We start from the raw sequence: 18,116 nt of genomic DNA, 5'->3' as shown, positions 1-18,116 counted from the left end.
CCAATATTGTTTTCCTCCCTCTCTTCCTTTCTTCTTTCTGTCCTGCTCTCCTGCTGCTGTAGGCTGTGTTTAGTCTTCCTACTACGGGACAGGCAGAGGCTGAGCCCATTTGGATTCTGTTACAGCAATCTAGGAATGATGAGACAAAGGGTAGTGACAATGGGGATGAAGAGAAGAGATGGAAATGGCAGGGAAGGGACATGCCAGCACCAGACTGCCAAGTGCCTGTTAGGGCAAGGGAGGTGGAGGAGGGAAAATTACTGTGGGATTTGGAGGGAATAGGGGAGCGACTGGCAGAACTGGTAAGGTCTGAAGGAGCGAATTCTGAGGAGAATAAGGTAATACTTTTGGATATGTTGGTTTGAAGAACTGGTGGAAAAGGTTGACTAGGCTTTTGTACTGTAGTTCTGAACTTAGGATCATGCTTAGGCCAGAGGGAAAGGCTTTAAGCCAAAGTTATAAACCTCCAAGACTGAAATTTAAGGCATCAGTGAGAAGGTTGCAAGAGTATGTCAGGGGAAGGTAATCTTTCTCAGAATTTCTAGAATAGCAGAGAGGGCCCATGTCTAGTGATGCATATTTAGTAATACTTTTTTTTGTTTTGTTTTGTTTTTGTTTTTATTGAAGTATAGTTGATTTACAGTGCTGTGTTAGTTTCAGGTGTACAGCTGATTCAGATATATATATATATTCCATTTAAGATTCTTTTCCCTTACAGGTTATTACAAAATACTGAGTATAGTTCCCTGTGCTGTACAGTAGGTCCTTGTTGTTTATTTTATAAATAGTCGTGTGTATATGTTAATCTCAAACTCCTAATTTATGCTTTCCCTCCCCTCCCCACCACAATACTTTGTTTTCCTGATTTTCTGCTACATTTTCTGGGGGGTTTTTTTGTTTGTTTTTTGTTTTTGCGTGGGCATCTCACCGTCGCGGCCTCTCCAGTGCGGAGCACAGGCTCCGTATGCGCAGGCTCAGCGGCCATGGCTCACAGGCCCAGCCGCCCCGCGGCATGTGGGATCTTCCCGGACCGAGGCACGAACCCACATCCCCTGCATCGGCAGGCAGACTCTCAACCACTGCGCCACCAGGGAAGCCCTCTGCTACATTTTCTACATAAATTTACCTCAGAAATTTACAATAAATTTTATTTTTCCTCAGGATTTATAAATATTTACTTCCTTTGGGTGATCTGTTTTTTTACTCGAGCTGTTCTCTGGCCAAACTATGTTAAGTTGTTCAGTCTGTCTGGCAGCAAGTTCTTTGTCCTTGTAACTATTTTTTTTTTTTAATGGTAAAATACACATGGTGTGACGTTTACCACCTTAACCATTTTTAGATATACAGTTCAGTGTCATTAAGTTTACTGACTTTGGGATTTCCCTGGTGGCGCAGTGGTTAAGAATCCGCCTGCCAGTGCAGGGGAGATGGGTTCAATCCCTGGTCTGGGAAGGTCCCACCTGCCGTGGAGCAACTAAGCCCGTGCACCAGAACTACTGAGCCTGTGCTCTGGAGCCCGCGAGCCACAACTACTGAGCCCGTGTGCCACAATTACTGAAGCCTGCGCGCCTAGAGCCCGTGCTCTGCAACAAGAGAAGCCACTACAACGAGAAGCCCACGCACCACAACAAAGAGTAGCCACCACTTGCCGCAACTAGAGAAAGCCCACACACAGCAAGGAAGACCCAACTCAGCCAAAAATAGGTAAATAAATTTATTTAGAAAAAAGTTTACTGACTTTGTTGTGCTACCATTACTACCATCCATCCTTAGAACACTTTTCATCATGCAAAACTGAAACCTGTACCTATTAAACACTAACTCCCCATTCTCCCCTCCCCTCCAGGCCCTGGCACCCACCATTTAACTTTCTGTATTTCACTTTCTGTGAATTAGACTCCTCTAGGAACCTCATGTAAGTGGAATCACACAGTGTTTGTCCTTTTGTGATGGGTTTATTTCACTCAGCATAATGTCCTCAAGGTTCATCCATGTTGTAGCAGGTGTCAGAATTTCCTCTATATTTTTTCTTAATTTTTATGTATTTAGTTACTTATTTTGGGCTGTGTTGGGTCTTCGTTGCTGTGCGCGGGCTTCCTCTAGTTGCAGCGAGCGGGGGCTGCTCTCCATTGCGGTGTGTGGGCTTCTCATTGCAGTAGCTTCTCTTGTTGCGGAGCACGGGCTCTAGGCACACAGGCTTCAGCAGTTGTAGCACACGGGCTCTAGAGTGCAGGCTCAGTACTTGTGGCGCACGGGCTTAGTTGCTCTGCGGCATGTGGCATCTTCCCGGACCAGGGCTCGAACCCGTGTCCCCTCCACCAGGCAGGCGGATTCTTAACCACTGCGCCACCAGGGAAGCCCCAGAATTTCCTTCCTTTTTAAGGATGAATAATATTTCATTGTATGTATATACCACATTTTCTTTTTCCATTCATCCATCAATGGACACTTGGATTACTTTCATCTTTTGGCTATTGCAAATAATGCTTCTGTGACCATGAATGTATAAATATCTCTTTGAGATGCTGGTTCATTTATTTTGGGTATATACTGGATCATACAGTAATTCTATGTTTAATTGTTTGAGGAACTGCCATACTATTTTCCACAGTGGCTGCACCATTTTACATTCTCACCACCAGTGCACAAGAATTCCAATTTCTCCACATGCTCACCAGCACTTGTTATTTTCTGTTATTGTTGTCGTTTTAATAGTAGCCATCCTGATAGGTGTGAGGTGATACCTCATTGTGGTTTTATGTGCATTTCACTAATCATTAGTGATGTTGAGCATCTTTTCATATACCTGTTGGCCACTTGTATGTCTTTTTTGGATAAATACCTATTCAAGTCCTTTCTTCGTTTTTAAATCAGGTTGTTTTTTGTTGTTGAGTTGTCCACATAATTCTTTTTTTTTTTTTTCAGCTGCACTACATGGCATGTGGAACTTCCCCAACCAGGGGCACCAGGGATTGAACCTGTGCCCCCTGCAGTGGAAGTGTGGAGTTTTAACCACTGGACAACCAGGGAAGTCCTGTCCATGTAATTCTTGATGGTTGTGTTTCAGTAAGTAATTTTTGTCCTTGTCCTCCTTTTCTTCTTTTTTTTTTTTTCAGCAAAGTGTGTAGCCTCTTAGAACTCTGGTGTGTAGTTTCAGTGTTCATTTAGGGATGAAAACAAACAACTGAAAAAAAAAAGAATTAAAGAAAGCAAAAGAAATGTAGTAGCTTCTGGAATCTGGTGAATTATATATTTCACAAGCAAGTCTTGTGAAAAGGAATCATTTGACTCATGCAAGCTGAAAAGGACAGAGGTAGAGCAGATTCACTCATTTAAATCTTAACACAGGGTTCCCATGAAGTCACCCCGATCCACTTCTTGCTCTGCTGCTTCTGGGTCTGTTCCATTCTGAGACCGCCTTTCCCAGTGTGCTTTTAAATGGCTGCCAACAGCCACCTTCTTCTTTTTCCTCCTCCCTCTCCTGCTCTTCCTCAAGTAAACTTTATTTTGACATAATTACAGATTTATAGAAGCGTTACGAGAATAGCATAAAGGATTTCTGTGTGCCCGTCTGTAAAGGAAAACTCACTTCCTTTGTGTGTCCTTCACTCTTCCACTCACACACTCCACCTCTGACACCAAGTGTGTGGTAGTTTTTTCCACACGTTAAGCAATTCTGCAACACCAGTTGGGTGTCCTATAATTTAACTCAGTTCTGACACTGCCTGGAGATACCGCCGGATCCCACAGGTTAAGGGCTCGGTCCTATAAGACTGCGCCCCCTTCCTCCCCACCCTCGCCTTTTCAGATGCCAGTAGAAACTCCAGGTTGTCACCTGTGCTTCTGACCAACTGGCTATAAATTGGAGGTTCTCACAACCCCTTCCTCAAGTTCAATTACCTTGCTAGAGTGACTCACAGAGCTCAGAGAAATATTTATTTCCATTGACCAGTTTATTATAAAGGATACAAATTTACAGCCAGATGAAGAGGTATATAGGGCAAGATCTGGAAGGGTCCTGAGGAGAGGAGTTTCTGTCCCCATGGAACTGGGGTGCACCACCTCCCAGTGTGTGGAAGCTTTCACCAACTAGGAAGCTGATCAAATCTTGTTCAGGAGTTTTTATAGAGCTTAATCTCCATCCTACCCACGTTCCCAGAGGTTGGTGAGTATGGCTGAAACTTCCAGCCTTCTAATCACTTTGCCTTTCTGGCGACCAGCTCCATCCAGAGGTTATCTTGGGGCCCACCCTAAGTCACCTCATTAGCATAAACTCGGGTGTACATGAGAGGGGCTCCTTATGAATGATCAGACCCTCCTATCCCTCAGGGAATGGCAAGGGTTTTAGGAGCTCAGAGCCAGGAACTATGACAAAGACCAAATGTATTTCTCATTATACCACATCCCTTAACCAGGTTCCCTAGTTAACTTTTTACCCCATTTGTTTTATCATTCTTTTTCTTGTCCCTTACTTTATACATATACTATCTGCGTGTGTATGTGTATAATGTAATTTTTTGGAACCATGGGCAATGAGTTGCAGATGTGATGACTATCTCTCAATACGTCAGTGTGTAGTATCTAAAAACAAAACTATCAACCACAGTATAGTTATGAAAACACAGTGATTAAAAACAAGATATTAAACTTGATATAATAACTCAGATTTCACTAATTGTTCCAATAACACCTTTTATAGGGGGAAAAATATCGCAGGTTTTGAGTTGCGTTCTATTGTCAGTCTCTTTAGCTATTGCTGAATTCTCCTCCATAAGGTTGTAACATTTTGCATTCCCCCCCGGAATGTATTACAGGAGTAGCTCTATTCTTATTCACATCCAATGAGAAAAAATAGGTCCAGGTCACCCACCAATAAACTCAATTTCTTGGAACTGAATCTTTTATGCCCTGATTGGTCTGATTTGATTCATGTGTTCTTCTCTGAACCAATTACTGTTGTCAGGAGACATAGGCTTGCTGATCAGCTTACCCTGGGTCACATACTTCTTTCCAGGAGCCAGAGTGGATTCAGGTTTACCTGAAGCATGTGGGCTCAGAGTGTGGAGTAAGGGGTGGTTCCCCAATGCAAAATAAGGGAACAATTACTACAGAGTAGAGCTGGGTAAAAACAACAGCAACAACTATCCAATACACTCTCCCCTTAACGGATATCCAACCTACACATACGCACCAAAACAACAAATGTCTACTGAGCTTGGCAAAAGAAAAACAGATATATCAAAACTAGAGCATAGGTAGACTCCAACCTCATTTTTCATTTTCATGCAGTAAATATTTTAATGTCTCTTCTTTTGTTCATAGCACAGAGATATTTTGATCTAGGTACTGCCTCTGTTTAATTTTATTTTGTTTTTCAATTTAATTAATCACAACAGCTCTAGGTAGCAGCAGGAAACGGCATATCGTGTGGTCAGGCCACTCAAGAGGGCTGTCCTCTTGCTCTCTGTACATGCCCTGCCTGACCAGGGCCTGCTTCACCTACACCTACTCATATAACTGACCTTCCTACTTGCCCCGGCTCCAGCTGGTGATTGTTCTTATCGAAGGGGCTGTGAGGGGCGTGCCTCTCTGCTGGTTTCCCTGGTAACCAGTGAGCCCATCTGATGTCAATTCCCCTATAACTGGGAATATCCCCTTCCCCAGGGAGTAAAGCCTGCCGCCGAGTCCTGCCCACTGGGTACATAGAGGGGTGTCACTCCAGGACCTTGCTCCAGACGTGTAAGCTCCCCATCCATTAAACCATTGATGTCTCTGTTGCTTACTTGGGACTCTTTCTTTGGTCTTTTTTTTTTGGCCACTATGGCGTGGCTTGCTGGATCTTAGTTCCCCGACCAGGGATTAAACCCGGGCCCCCAGCAGTGTAAGTGTGGGGTTCTAACCACTGAACTACCAGGGAAGTCCCTCTTCCTTCAGTCTTAATGCTGGGCAAGTGCAGGCCTTGCAGGCATGCGGGGTGCAGCCCAATACATATTCATCCTACTTTTGAAAAGTATGTCTTAAAAAAATAAAAGTATGTACTTGAAATCATTTTACAAAGTGTTAACTCAAGCAAAAACTTAAACCCAGGGTTTTTTTGTTCCAAGCCACAGGACTTCTGAAATTGTGATCTTTTTAAAATAACTTAGGTGCTACTTTCCTCTCAGTTTCTCACAAAAAGAAAATCTTAAGAAGTTTCATTGTTAGAATGTTTATTTTTTGTTTTTTTTCTTCTTTTTTTTTCTAGAATGTTTATTTTTTCCTGCCTTTTCAAATGACAGAATTTTCATCTTTCATAGAAATCGGAGGGCTCACCGTGTAGGGTGATGATTTGTTGCTATCCCATGTTTCTTCTCAAGCTCATTTTTCTTCGGGTTATAAAGCTTCTGAATGGTCAGTTGCTGTCACAACAGATCTTCAGTCTTGTTTCTGTGCTCTCAGTCCTGTCTCTGGGCAGTTTCTTTTTTTAAATTTATTTATCCATTTAGTTATATTTTTTTGGCTGCATTGGGTCTTTGTTGCTGCACGCAGGCTTTCTCTAGTTGTGGCCAGCGGGAGCTACTCTGTTGTGGTGTGTGGGTTTCTCTCATTGCGGTGGCTTCTCTTGTTGTGGAGCACGGGCTCTAGGCGCACAGGCTTCAGTAGTTGTGGCTCATGGGCTCTAGACCTCAGGCTCAGTAGTTGTGGCGCACGGGCTTAGTTGCTCTGTGGCATGTGGGATCTTCCTGGACCAGGGCTCGAACCTGTGTCCCCTGCATTAGCAGGTGGATTCTTAACCACTGCAACACCAGGGAAGTCCTCGTGGGCAGTTTCTTGAAGCCCAGTAACGTTAGCTCTGTCAGATGTGTCTGTACCAGGACAAACTGATTTCTTGTTTTAGGTCCAAAGAGTATTTGGAAAAGTATTTTCTGAACCTAATTGTTTAGTGTACTTTCAAGCACACACATTTTATTCCCCTAGTCACTGAACCTCAAAAAGTCCTACTATTCCTTGATATAGGAATGTACTCCTTTTTATTTTCTGTAGTAAACTTTTCACATTCCACTAAGTAGAGACCAGAAATGCCTTAAAAAAAAAAAAAGAATTGCATTGAAATGTCTCTCTCCATTTTTAATCAACAACTAGACTAATAATAAACAAAGGAAACCCTGCCTGCATCGTCATGTAGGTTTAAAGGAGGAAAATGCAGGAAAGTGTTTTTGGAAAGTATTGAAGGATGCAGGGAAAAGGAAAGAGCCCTCAGAGATGGAGGCAGGACATCCGGGTCCTAATCTAACTGTGTGACCACAGCCAAGTTGCTTGTACTTTCTGGGAGTTAGACTATGATATCCAAGAAAAAACTTTCAGAATTTAATACAAAAGTTATAATTCTCCCCAAAGTGACAGTGACAGTCTTCATGAGAGAACCACCCTAAGTTTGTAATCTCACAATTCAGATTTTCCAGATAGAAGTCATTTGTATAAATTTCCCTAATGTAATGATAAAACCTGTCCTTTCTATCTATTTATTTATTTTTTGTTTGTTTTCCTATACTTCTATTTATTTGAGTGGGGAAGGGAAGAGGGCATATTCCTAGTGAACATGCTGTCTTCACCCAGCACAAGGTAAACATGAGGCAATCTGTTTAAAAGACAAGCTACAGGGGCTTCCCTGGTGGCACCGTGGTTAAGAATCCGCCTGCCAATGCAGGGGACACGGGTTCGAGCCCTGGTCCGGGAAGATCCCACATGCCGCAGAGCAACTAAGCCCGTGCGCCACAACTGCTGAGCCTGTGCTCTAGAGCCCACAGGCCACAACTACTGAGCCCGCGTGCCTAGAGCCTGTGCTCCGGAACAAGAGAAACCACTGCACTGAGAAGCCTGTGCACCACAACGAAGAGTAGCCCCCGCTCGCCGCAACTAGAGAAAAGCCCGTGCAGCAGTGAAAACCCAATGCAGCCAAAAATAAAACAAAACAAAACAATAAAACCCCAAAAAACGACAGAAGACACCACGCCCTTACAAAAGGAGGAAAAGGCAGATGAGTTATTCCTTTACAAACACTGTTCTGACTTCTAATTGGGAGGGCATGGGAAGATCACTTGAGGCTCTTGAGTGATGCTGGCTACTTCTCCAGAAAATTCCTTACCCTAAAGCAAACAGCAATTATGTCTTGAAACCCATTTTTTTTTGCCTACATTCTACATCTGTCAAATTGGATTAAAATGTGGAAGAATTTTGAAATAGAAACAGAATGGGACAAAGTAGTCTCTAAAACCTCTTTAAAAAACAAGTGGTCAAAATTAATTTCTAGAATTCCAGTCAGCAACTCTGGACGTTCTTATTACAAACTAGAGGAGTTGTTTTGATAAATGGCCTCCATGTCTGAAAGCTTTGCCTCCAGTTCTTCTAATTAAAAAAAATTCTAAAGTGTATGTTCATTATTTTTAAGGCAAACAATATCTCCAGTTTCCTCTGTTACTATCACTTAGTCTAGAGACTACACTTAGTTACACATGACCCCATGTCCCTCCAAATATAAAAGTAAAATAATTTAACTACCAGGAAATGTCTTAGGAGGGATTCTTATTAGAGAATATTTATTCATTCATTTAAATGTTAATTAAGAGCATTCTGGGCATGTAGTAATGAACCAAAATAAAGACTCTGATCTCATGAAGCTGGATTCTGATGAGGAGAGACCCATAATTTAAAAATACATAACATCTACAAAAAATAAGGGCTGCAAAGAAAAACAAAGCATCTTAAGGATGCAGAACAGGTCGGGAGGCATCTGTTTCATTTAGGTAGGGTGGTCCAGGAAGACCTCTCTGATAAGGTGAGATCTGAGCTGAGACTTAAATAAAGTGAAAGCATGAAACATGAGGTTACCTAGAGCAGGAGTTGGCAAACTTTTTCTGTAAGGGGCCAGACATGGTTTTTGGCTTTGCAGGCCACACAGTTTCTGTTGCAACTATTTCAGCTTTGCCCTTGGGGCAAGAAAGCAGCCATAGACAATATAAATGAATGGGTGAGGCTGTGTTCCACCAATCCCTTATCTATGGACAGTGAAATTTGCATTTCATGTACTTTTCATGTGTCACAAAACATTATTTTTCTTTTGATTTTTTTCTAACCCTTTTAAAATGTAAAAAACATTCTTAGCTCAGAGGCTGTACAAATATAGAATGTGGGCTATGTTTGTTGACCTCTGATCTCTGATTCCTGAGCTCAAGTACACACATTCCAGGAGAGGGAACAGTTAGACCCTGAGGCGGGAGCAGCAGTATGACTTGCTGATAGAAAGCAAAGGAAATGTGTCAGCTTCTAACTTTTCTTCCTGACCACAACTTGTTCTATTTCGAACTCCCGATAGAAGACAGACACCACATTTCAGAGGAGTGAATGAATCTGGAAAAATTTCTTAGAGGAAGTAGATTTTGAACTGGTTTGGCTTTGAAAAACAAACAAGGTTCCAACAGATGGGCCTGGACATGGAGAGAGAAAGTGTTCTAGTTAGAGGAGTAACCTAAATAAAGGCCTGAAAGTGTAACAGGGAAGAACCTTTGTATTCTATTACAAGTTAATCATCAAAGGGATGTTGCCTATAAGCTTGAATTACACATAATGACCCATCTCTGGGACCCCTGCCTCCCAGGTAATGAGCATTAAGCTGAAATACCTTTGTTTAGCTACAGGAAACATCCTGACCATGCAAACCTATGAATGATTGCAGGAAGGAAGAAATTAACATATCCCTTCTGAAGGCTGTCGGGAAGCAGGAAATGTTTGACTTTACCCCCTCCCCTCTGAGTAAAAAAGAAGCCTGAATTCTAACTTGGACAAGATGGTTCTTTGGGACACAAGTCTACCGTCTTCTCTGTCCACTGGCTTTCCTAATAAAGTTGCTATTCCTGCCCCAACACCTCGTCTCTCAATTTATTGGCCTTTTGTGCCGAGAGAAGTGTGAGCTTGGACTCAGTGAGGAAAGTAGCAAAGTAACAGGTGAGTTATAGCCCCTTGTGATCCTACTCCAAGTACTGTTTGTGTTGCATATCCTTATATCTTGACATGGAAGCCTGTAAATCAGGGGTCCCCAACCCCCAGGCCGTGGACTGGTACTGGTCCATAGTAGTACTTCCATGTTAGGAGCCGGGCCGCACAGCGGGAGGTGAGTGGTGAACGAGTAAGTGAAGCTTCATCTGCCTCTGCCCATCACTCCCCATCACTCACATTATCTCCTGAACCATCCCCACCCCCCCATTCTCCAGCTGTCCGGTGCCAAAAATGTTGGGGACCGCTGCTGTAAATGGCAGTTCTCAAATTCTAGCCTGCATCAGAAGCCTGGGGGAGCTTATTAAAACCAAGTGTCAGATCCCACCCCCAGGGGTTCTGATTAGGTAGGTCTAGGGCTGAGCCTGAAGATGTGCTTTCCTGGTAAGTTCCCAGGTGATGCTGACGCTGCTGGTCCTAGGACCCCACTTGGAAAACCACGGCCCTACAGGGGTGTCTGCTACAGAGGAAGGATGGGGTCTAGAAGTCTTCTACTGAGCTGACCTTCAGAAAGGGGTAGTACCTGAGAATAGTGCCAAGCCCATGGTAGGTTTTCTTGTGCATGAACTCCCTTCCTCTCCTGGCTTCTTTCCTGCAACTATCCAGAAGGGCTTAAAATTTGTAAACATGCTTCATGTGATACTTCTGCTTCCAGATTTTAAAACAAGTCATAGACACGTTTTGCCATCAGCAACAAACAAAGCAATAACATGGAATGGCACGCAGCCCACAACACACTCAGGGAATCCTAGGGTGTCACCGAAGAGAGACAAAGGAAATTGGAGACCTTTTGGAACTGACTCTCACAGTGAGTTTGTGTGTCTTTCTCACAAATTAAATCCTCCAGCAGCTAAGAATATCGTACTGAAGCTCCTGTTTACACATACTATTGATTCTTTCGTCTAGCCACATCTAGGTGAAACTGAGTAGCACATACTTCTTTGAAATAATTCACTTGCATCAACTTTCCAATGATTAGCAAAAAATCCGGAAGGAATACAATTGGAACGTCAGTATGCTCTGAAAGAAACATGTTTTTAAAAATAGAAAATACCAAAAATAAAAATTCTCCTTTGTACTCCAAAATTAAACAGTGAAAAGTGAGGTAAACACAAACACACACACATACATTTGGAAGCGGCACTGCAAAAACATTCAAGTTAAAATTGAACTAAAATCTAATTAAGAATATAGAGCAGAAACTCGAAGCTTGAATGATCAAAATAACTTCTGTCTGCTGACCAGCCCTTCTAAGGGATAAGGCCCTGTCTACAGATTCTGTGGCCTAACTGGCTAAGGCTTGTATCACCTGGCCCTGTGCCCACACCCCCTGCTGTGGTTTACTGGGCACTTGGTCCAAGGATGGCCTATCTCAGGCTCCCCATGCACCTCCCCAAGCATGGCCAGGCTTGGACCCCTGAGCTGAGCCAATCAGATTGCTCGTCCAGGGGTTGGCAATTTGTAAATCAAGGGAGTAAACTGAGGTAGGCTGGGTCAATGGAGGATGAGAACTAAGTAAGGGCTCACTGTGGACCGTGGAGTTGAGGGTCTGAAGGAGCCCGGTTGTAAAGAGAGGAGGACAGATTCACAAGAAAGAAGCGGAGAGTCCATGGGGCTGCTAAGGGAAAAAGGGACAGACTTGTTCTGGACGGTTCTCAAGTCCCAGTGCACATGTATCCTTAGAATCAACTCCCTTTTTCTTGAAATAAGTAACTCATGTGGGTTTCTTTAAAGGGACCTGATGCAAACAGCAGCTGTGTTTCTAATTGCTACCATTGTTTTTAGTTAGGAAAGCAAAGCATTTATTTTAAAGCAATCCAGCTTATATACTGGGGGAAAAATGGTTTAGAAGCAGGCATGGATCTAGGTTTGGTGAGGCCTGAAGCTTATACAGATTGGGTGGCCAGCTTTAAAAAAAAATAGGAATGCCAAATTACCCATAAAAAATAGGTACAGGACCCTAGAAGGGGCCTGTGCGCATGAGGAGATGTAAAGCCAAGCTTCATTAACTTCACCGTATATTCAACTCTGTTTAGAAGTGAGAACCTGATCCTCAGGGGCAATGTGACCTTGGATACTTCTTTCTCCAGCAATAACCAAGTTTAATTTAAGTAAAAAGTGCCCCACAAAGACATTATACTATCCTCATGCCTTACTTGTGTGTTTTCAAGCTGTAGCTAATGAACCATTCGTGGGCATGAACAGCATTTGTTATAGGATGAAATAGAAAAGAATAGAGGAGAAAACCAGGTATATCACATGATAGATGAGTAACTGCCATCTTGTGAGACTTTTGCTCCAGTTTTACAAATAGATATGCCAATGGGTCTCATACTGTTTGGTCTCAGGATCTCTTCACGCCCTTAAGATATAGAGAGGGCGTCAAAAAGTTGTTTATGTGGGATATTTCTATTGACGTTTACTGTATTAGAAATTAAAACTGAGAATTCAAAATTTTATTTTAAAATTAATGATTGATTTGTTTATTTATTTACTTATTTCTGTGTAAATAAATGTTGCGATCACCCCAAGGAGGCAGAGTGAACCCAACCACTGAGTATCTAAGTGGTGACCACTACCAAGGGTCTCTCTTCTCCTGCTTTGATTCGCTAACTGGTTCTGTTTCCTGCTGGCAGGCATGCATTCTGAGCTGCTGCCTGCTGGCTGGCCAGCGTGCTCTTTGAGCTGTGTTGCTGCCTGCTAGGGAGCTTACACCCTGAGTTGGCTGCTTTATGCTGCATCTGCTGGGTCCGCCCAAGCCTCTGTTACACATGTAATCAACCTAAGTTGAAAGTTTTGATAATTGATGTTTAAGGCCTGGAGAATGTCATTGAGGCCCTCTTTCAAGTAGCCCTGGGTTATTTGTCTCACAACCTTTGCCAGATGCTACCATGCTGGAAGAGGTCACCCCTCTCCAGACCTCATGGCTACTTGGGGAGCCTTGGGGTCGATACAGTGAATAGCAATGGGAGTTTGAATGGTTTACAGACATCATTGCCATCCCTATACGTGATGGAGCGCTCTGGAGAGCTGCTGCTTTTTATCCCTTTATGGGGTCATCCGTAACTAAGGACAGGACACAGTGTCAGCACAATTAGCTGGACTTCAGGCAGTCATCTTAGCCCTGATCCCTAGCCAACAAATGTTTACAGATGCATGGGTTGTTCATTGCCAATAGTCAGCCATCTGGTCCAGCCAAGTGGCAGCAACAATTCCTTATCCAAGGTTGCATCCTTATGGGTCAAACACTCTAGGAATCTCTTGCTTCACAGATACCCAAAATATAAACCAAGGTCACCCATATCTCTGCACCTACGAAAGCAACAATATGAGGGCTCACCAAGACCCTTCTTATCTCCTTTGCAGTTCTAAATATTATTGATAGCAACCAACGCACACGTTTCACTTTGCAAAATACAGAACACTGGGCTCTTAAGGCATTCAACAGAACTTTCACCTCCCTAACCAGCCTACAGGCTTCATAGAACACCATAATGGTTTGTTTCTTACAAGTTCAAATTCAATTAAATGAAACATGGCCACATTTCAGACATCAGTCCAATATCAAGGGTGAATTTTAATAAGGAGTCCGACCCCGTTGTTGCTATTTGAGTGTTGACACCTTCCAGCCTCTGTGCCTAACCTGGCCCTCTCGCCCCACAGCTGAAGCCAGTGACAAAGCTCAAGGAGCTGCCTCCCTTTGTGCCAAGGAAAAGTTCAGCCCACGCACGATCTGGTCCGCGTGAGGGAGCCCTCACTTCAGCCCCACCCCAGTTGCTTCTCCCTGCTTTCTTCAGCTGTTTTTGGAAGAAGACTCCAGTCGCTTCTCCCTGCTTTCTTCAGCTGTTTTTGGACCTTCTTTGGAGCCTGCCCTGCTCTTCCCAGAAAGCCTGATTATGTGAGTAATAGCATTCTTCATACCCTCTTAGTGTGTGTGGTGTGTTAGTCTCAAAACCGGAGTCAAAGTTTGCTTGTGGGATCCACATACTTCCATGGGATGACCAGAGCAATACCAATAATAAACCCACTTCATGTTAGGTAAAACAATAACACTTTAAAACAATAATAGGGCTTCCCTGGTGGCGCAGTGGTTGGGAGTCCGCCTGCCGATGCAGGGGACGTGGGTTCGTGCCCTGGTCTGGGGGGATTCCGCGTGCTGTGGAGCGGCTGGGCCCGTGGGCCATGGCCGCTGAGCCTGCGCATCCGGAGCCTGTGCTCCGCAACGGGAGAGGCCATAGCAGTTAGAGGCCTGAGTACCGCAAAAAAAAAAGAAAAAAAAATAATAAATTTATTTATTTATTTTTGGCCGCATTGGGTCTTTGTGACTGCACGCGGGCTTTCTCTAGTTGCGGCGAGCAGGGCTACTCTTTGTTGCAGTGCACAGTCTTCTCATTGCGGTGGCTTCTCTTGTTGTGGAGCACAGGCTCTAGGCACGTGGGCTTCAGTAGTTGTGTTTCACGGGCTTAGTTGCTCCACGGCATGTGGGATCTTTCCGGACCAGGGCTCGAACCTGTGTCCCCTGCATTGGCAGGCAGATTCTTAACCACTGCGCCACCAGAGAAGTCCCAACACATTTTTAAAAATAAAAAATAATGATCTTTTTCAAAATAGGGAAGCATTTAGTGAGAAGAATGTGGGTTTTTTTACATTAAAAATGTTTTATTAAGGCCTCGCCTAATAGAAGACAGTTTGATTCTCACCTTCTTTTTCATTAGTCTGTTGCAAGGTGTTGTTCTGGTTAAAGTGTTTGAAGAAAATTCATCCTCACTGTTATGTAGTTAGCAAGGGGAAGAAAATTTTGTTTTTAGATGATTATTAGATAATTGTGACTATTGTGTGATACTACCCCCAATGCTTGACAAGTGGTGGTTTCCTAAGTTGCAATGTGTAATCTAAAACCATATCAATGAACTTTTCCTACTCGGCTACATTAAGATCCATCTTTTGCACTTTTTTTTTTTCATCTTGCACTTTGAATAGATATTTTACCCATGCTTGGTTTTTTAACATCATGGATTGATAATTTGGGAAATATTGATTAACTGAGTTATGCAAGTCTTATAAAAGTTAACACACTTCATTATGTAATATAGAAAAAATTACCTTTGGAATATGACTATAGATCTTATTAGAAAAGTCTTACAATGTTGGGAACCTGTCAAGCTCATGGTGGTAGGCACAAGTTTTCCAAAATTTCACTTGTCACTTGAAGGCTTAAATTTTATCTTGGGCAACAAACGCTGTCAGTTGTCTTCACTTTATTCAGTTTTGAGGAAATACCTGCCAAATACTCAAATGTGAATAACTCTAGTTTGGGCAGGTGTTCTTTGAAGTATAAATGGTATTTCATGAAAAATGCAACTCGTTCAGTTTGCAAGTCAAGGGCTTTTCGTGGACAACTTCAGGATGCAACAAAAGTGCTTTATGCCTGTTTATGTCATACACAAGATATTAAGATGCGTATGCAAGGATCAAGATTTGATAAAATTAATGACTTTTTACTGCTTGATCAAGAACATTCTTAATGATACTGGCTTTTTAAAAAAAGTACATGGAGATAAAGAATGCAGTAGCTGCTGCTGGTTTGGTGCCACTCCCTTGATTGGTATTGAGGCACCAGCAATTTTAAGAGACTAGGAATATGGAGTCAAGTGTTCTGTTCTGGCCCCTATGCTACCCAGCATAGAAATTTCCATGTAGCAGAGGCTCAGTAAGTATTTTTTAGGTGACTGATGCACTGTGTGACCTTGGGAAATCACTTAGCTTCCCTGGGTTTCAATTGACTATAAACTGAGGTGAACCTGGTGATCCTTAAGACTGAGAAACAACGATGATTCCTCGTTGTTTCGCTTAAAGTAAAAACTCGCCTTTTAGGTCTGCCTGTCACTATCTCATTCCTTCGCTAACTTAAAAAGAGAGCTTTCATTCCTTTCTAGATTCAAGTAAACAGTAGGAGTTTTATTTATTTTTTCCTAACCTTCCTAGAAATAGAAAATCCTTTGTAGGTACACTGTGTCCTACATTTGGAAACATACAAGTGGATACAGGTGGTCAAACCCTAAAGGCTGCTCCCCTATAAATGTGCATTTCTGTAAGGGAGCAGAGCACATCGATAATCTGATGGGTTAGTTCACCTGTGGAGAATAGTATCTTCTCATCTTTTAAATTGGTGCTAGATGATTGGCAACATCCATTAAAATCCTTATAAAAGACCCCAACTTATTTGGAGGTAGGTGAAGAGAATGAATCCAAATCAAATGAAAAACCAAGAGGTGAACAATTTTTTAAAAAATTTATTCGGGAGTTCCCTGACGGTCCAGTGGTTAGGGCTTGGCTCTATCACTGCCGTGGCCTAGGTTCAATCCCTGGTCGTGGAACTAAGATCCCGCAAGCTGCGTGGCATAGCCCCCTCCAAAATTTTTTTTTATTGAAGTATAGTTGATTTATAATGTTGTGTTAATTTCTGCTGTACAGCAAAGTGATTCAGTTATATACATATATATATGTATATATATATTCTTTTTCATATTCTTTTCCATTATGGTTTATCACAGGAGATTGAATATAGTTCCTTGTGCTATACAGTAGGACCTTGTTGTTTATCCATTCCATATATAATAGTTTGCATCTGCTAATTCCAAACTCCCAATCCTTCCCTCCCTCCCCCCCCGCCCCGTTGGCAACCACAAGTCTGTTCTCTATGTCTGTGAGTCTGTTTCTGTTTCGTAGGAAAGTTCATCTGTGTCATATTTTAGATTCCATATATGTGATACATGATATTTGAAAAACATGGAACCCTTCACGAATTTGCATGTCATCCTTGTGCAGGGGCCATGCCAATCTTGTCTGTACCATTCCGATTTTAGTATATGTGCTGCCGAAGCGAGCACAGGACTGGGTTGAAGTGTGTCCCCCTCCTCCCCTCCAATTCATGTCTATCCGTGACCTATGAATGTGAACTTGTTTGGAAATAGGATCTTTGCAGATGTAATTAAGTTAAGATGAGAACATGTTGGATTGGGATAGGCCATCTTATAACGAGAGGGAGACAGAGACACAGACACAGAGAGAAGAAGGTCATGAGACCGTGGGGGCAGAGACTGGAGTAATGGAACTTCAAGCTGAGGAAACCCAAGGGTGGCCAGTAACCCCTGGAAGCTAGAAGAAGCAAGGAGACATTCTCCCCTACAGGTTTCAGAGGGAGCATGGTCCTGCCAACACCTTGATTTTAGACTTCTGGCCTCCAGAACTGGGTGAGAATAGTTACTCTAAGCTACCTCACTTATGGTGCTTTGTTACAGCAACACTAGGAAACTAATACAGCATGTTAAAAATCATCCATTTGAGAAAAGTCAATGTCATTAACTCTAATTAGTTCTTAGACATCTCTAGGTCTGAGATTTAGGTGGAAATATTGCCTTATGCCTGTGACCTTTAAAGATATGAGTCTTTAAAAGATAACAGTGAAAACTCATCGAGTTTCCATGTCAGGAGACCTTATAGGTATAACCTTGGTTTTTCTGACCCTGGTCACTGGTTCCAGCTCCCTGGAAAGACCCATTTCCCTCCACACATTTTTAGAAGCCCCCAGTGCAGGGCCCTGACTGGGTGATGCAAGGGGTACAGGGCAAGTGCTTCCCTAAATGCTGTGCCCCAGGGTTTGCCCTTACTGTACTTCTAGCCCCACCCCAGAGTGCTCACAAGTGTGCATGAACAAAAAGTCATTGTCGAAACCATACCAAAGACACCCTGGATGAGACTTCCCCAGTGGGCAGTTAGAATCTGCATTTCATGAAACTTTCCAGGTGACTCTGAGGCTGACCTAGGTTCCCTGGCTCTATTTGTTCCAAGTTTTAGGCCTCTTTTTTTTTTTTTGGCCATGCCAAGGGGTTTGCGGGATCTTAGTTCCCTGACCAGGGATTGAACCCAGGGCCTCAGCAGTGAAAGCACCCAGTCCTAACCACTGGATCTCCAGGGTCACAATGAGGCCCAGGAATATGATTCAAAATATGTTTTGCCTTATACTTACCATATTCACATGGGTTTAAAGTGCAAATGTTCCAAGGAAAGATAACACATTGTCGTGC

General features: G+C 42.9%; 1 non-coding gene across 1 annotated transcript; it reads right to left on the bottom strand.

The window, feature by feature from the left end:
* Window positions 1-16,812: 16,812 nt before the first annotated feature.
* Window positions 16,813-16,919, bottom strand: LOC112391578 (U6 spliceosomal RNA). The gene has a single exon (XR_003001523.1). It is a non-coding gene; the product is annotated as a U6 spliceosomal RNA (small nuclear RNA).
* Between the last annotated feature and the right edge of the window lie 1,197 nt (window positions 16,920-18,116).

This window comes from Neophocaena asiaeorientalis, unplaced genomic scaffold (genome assembly GCF_003031525.2).
Source record: "Neophocaena asiaeorientalis asiaeorientalis breed wild unplaced genomic scaffold, Neophocaena_asiaeorientalis_V1.1 scaffold56, whole genome shotgun sequence".
NCBI classification, from domain to species: Eukaryota; Metazoa; Chordata; class Mammalia; order Artiodactyla; family Phocoenidae; genus Neophocaena; species Neophocaena asiaeorientalis.
The sequence above is the reverse complement of the archived record's forward strand: the minus strand, read 5'-3'. Positions and strand labels throughout refer to the sequence as shown.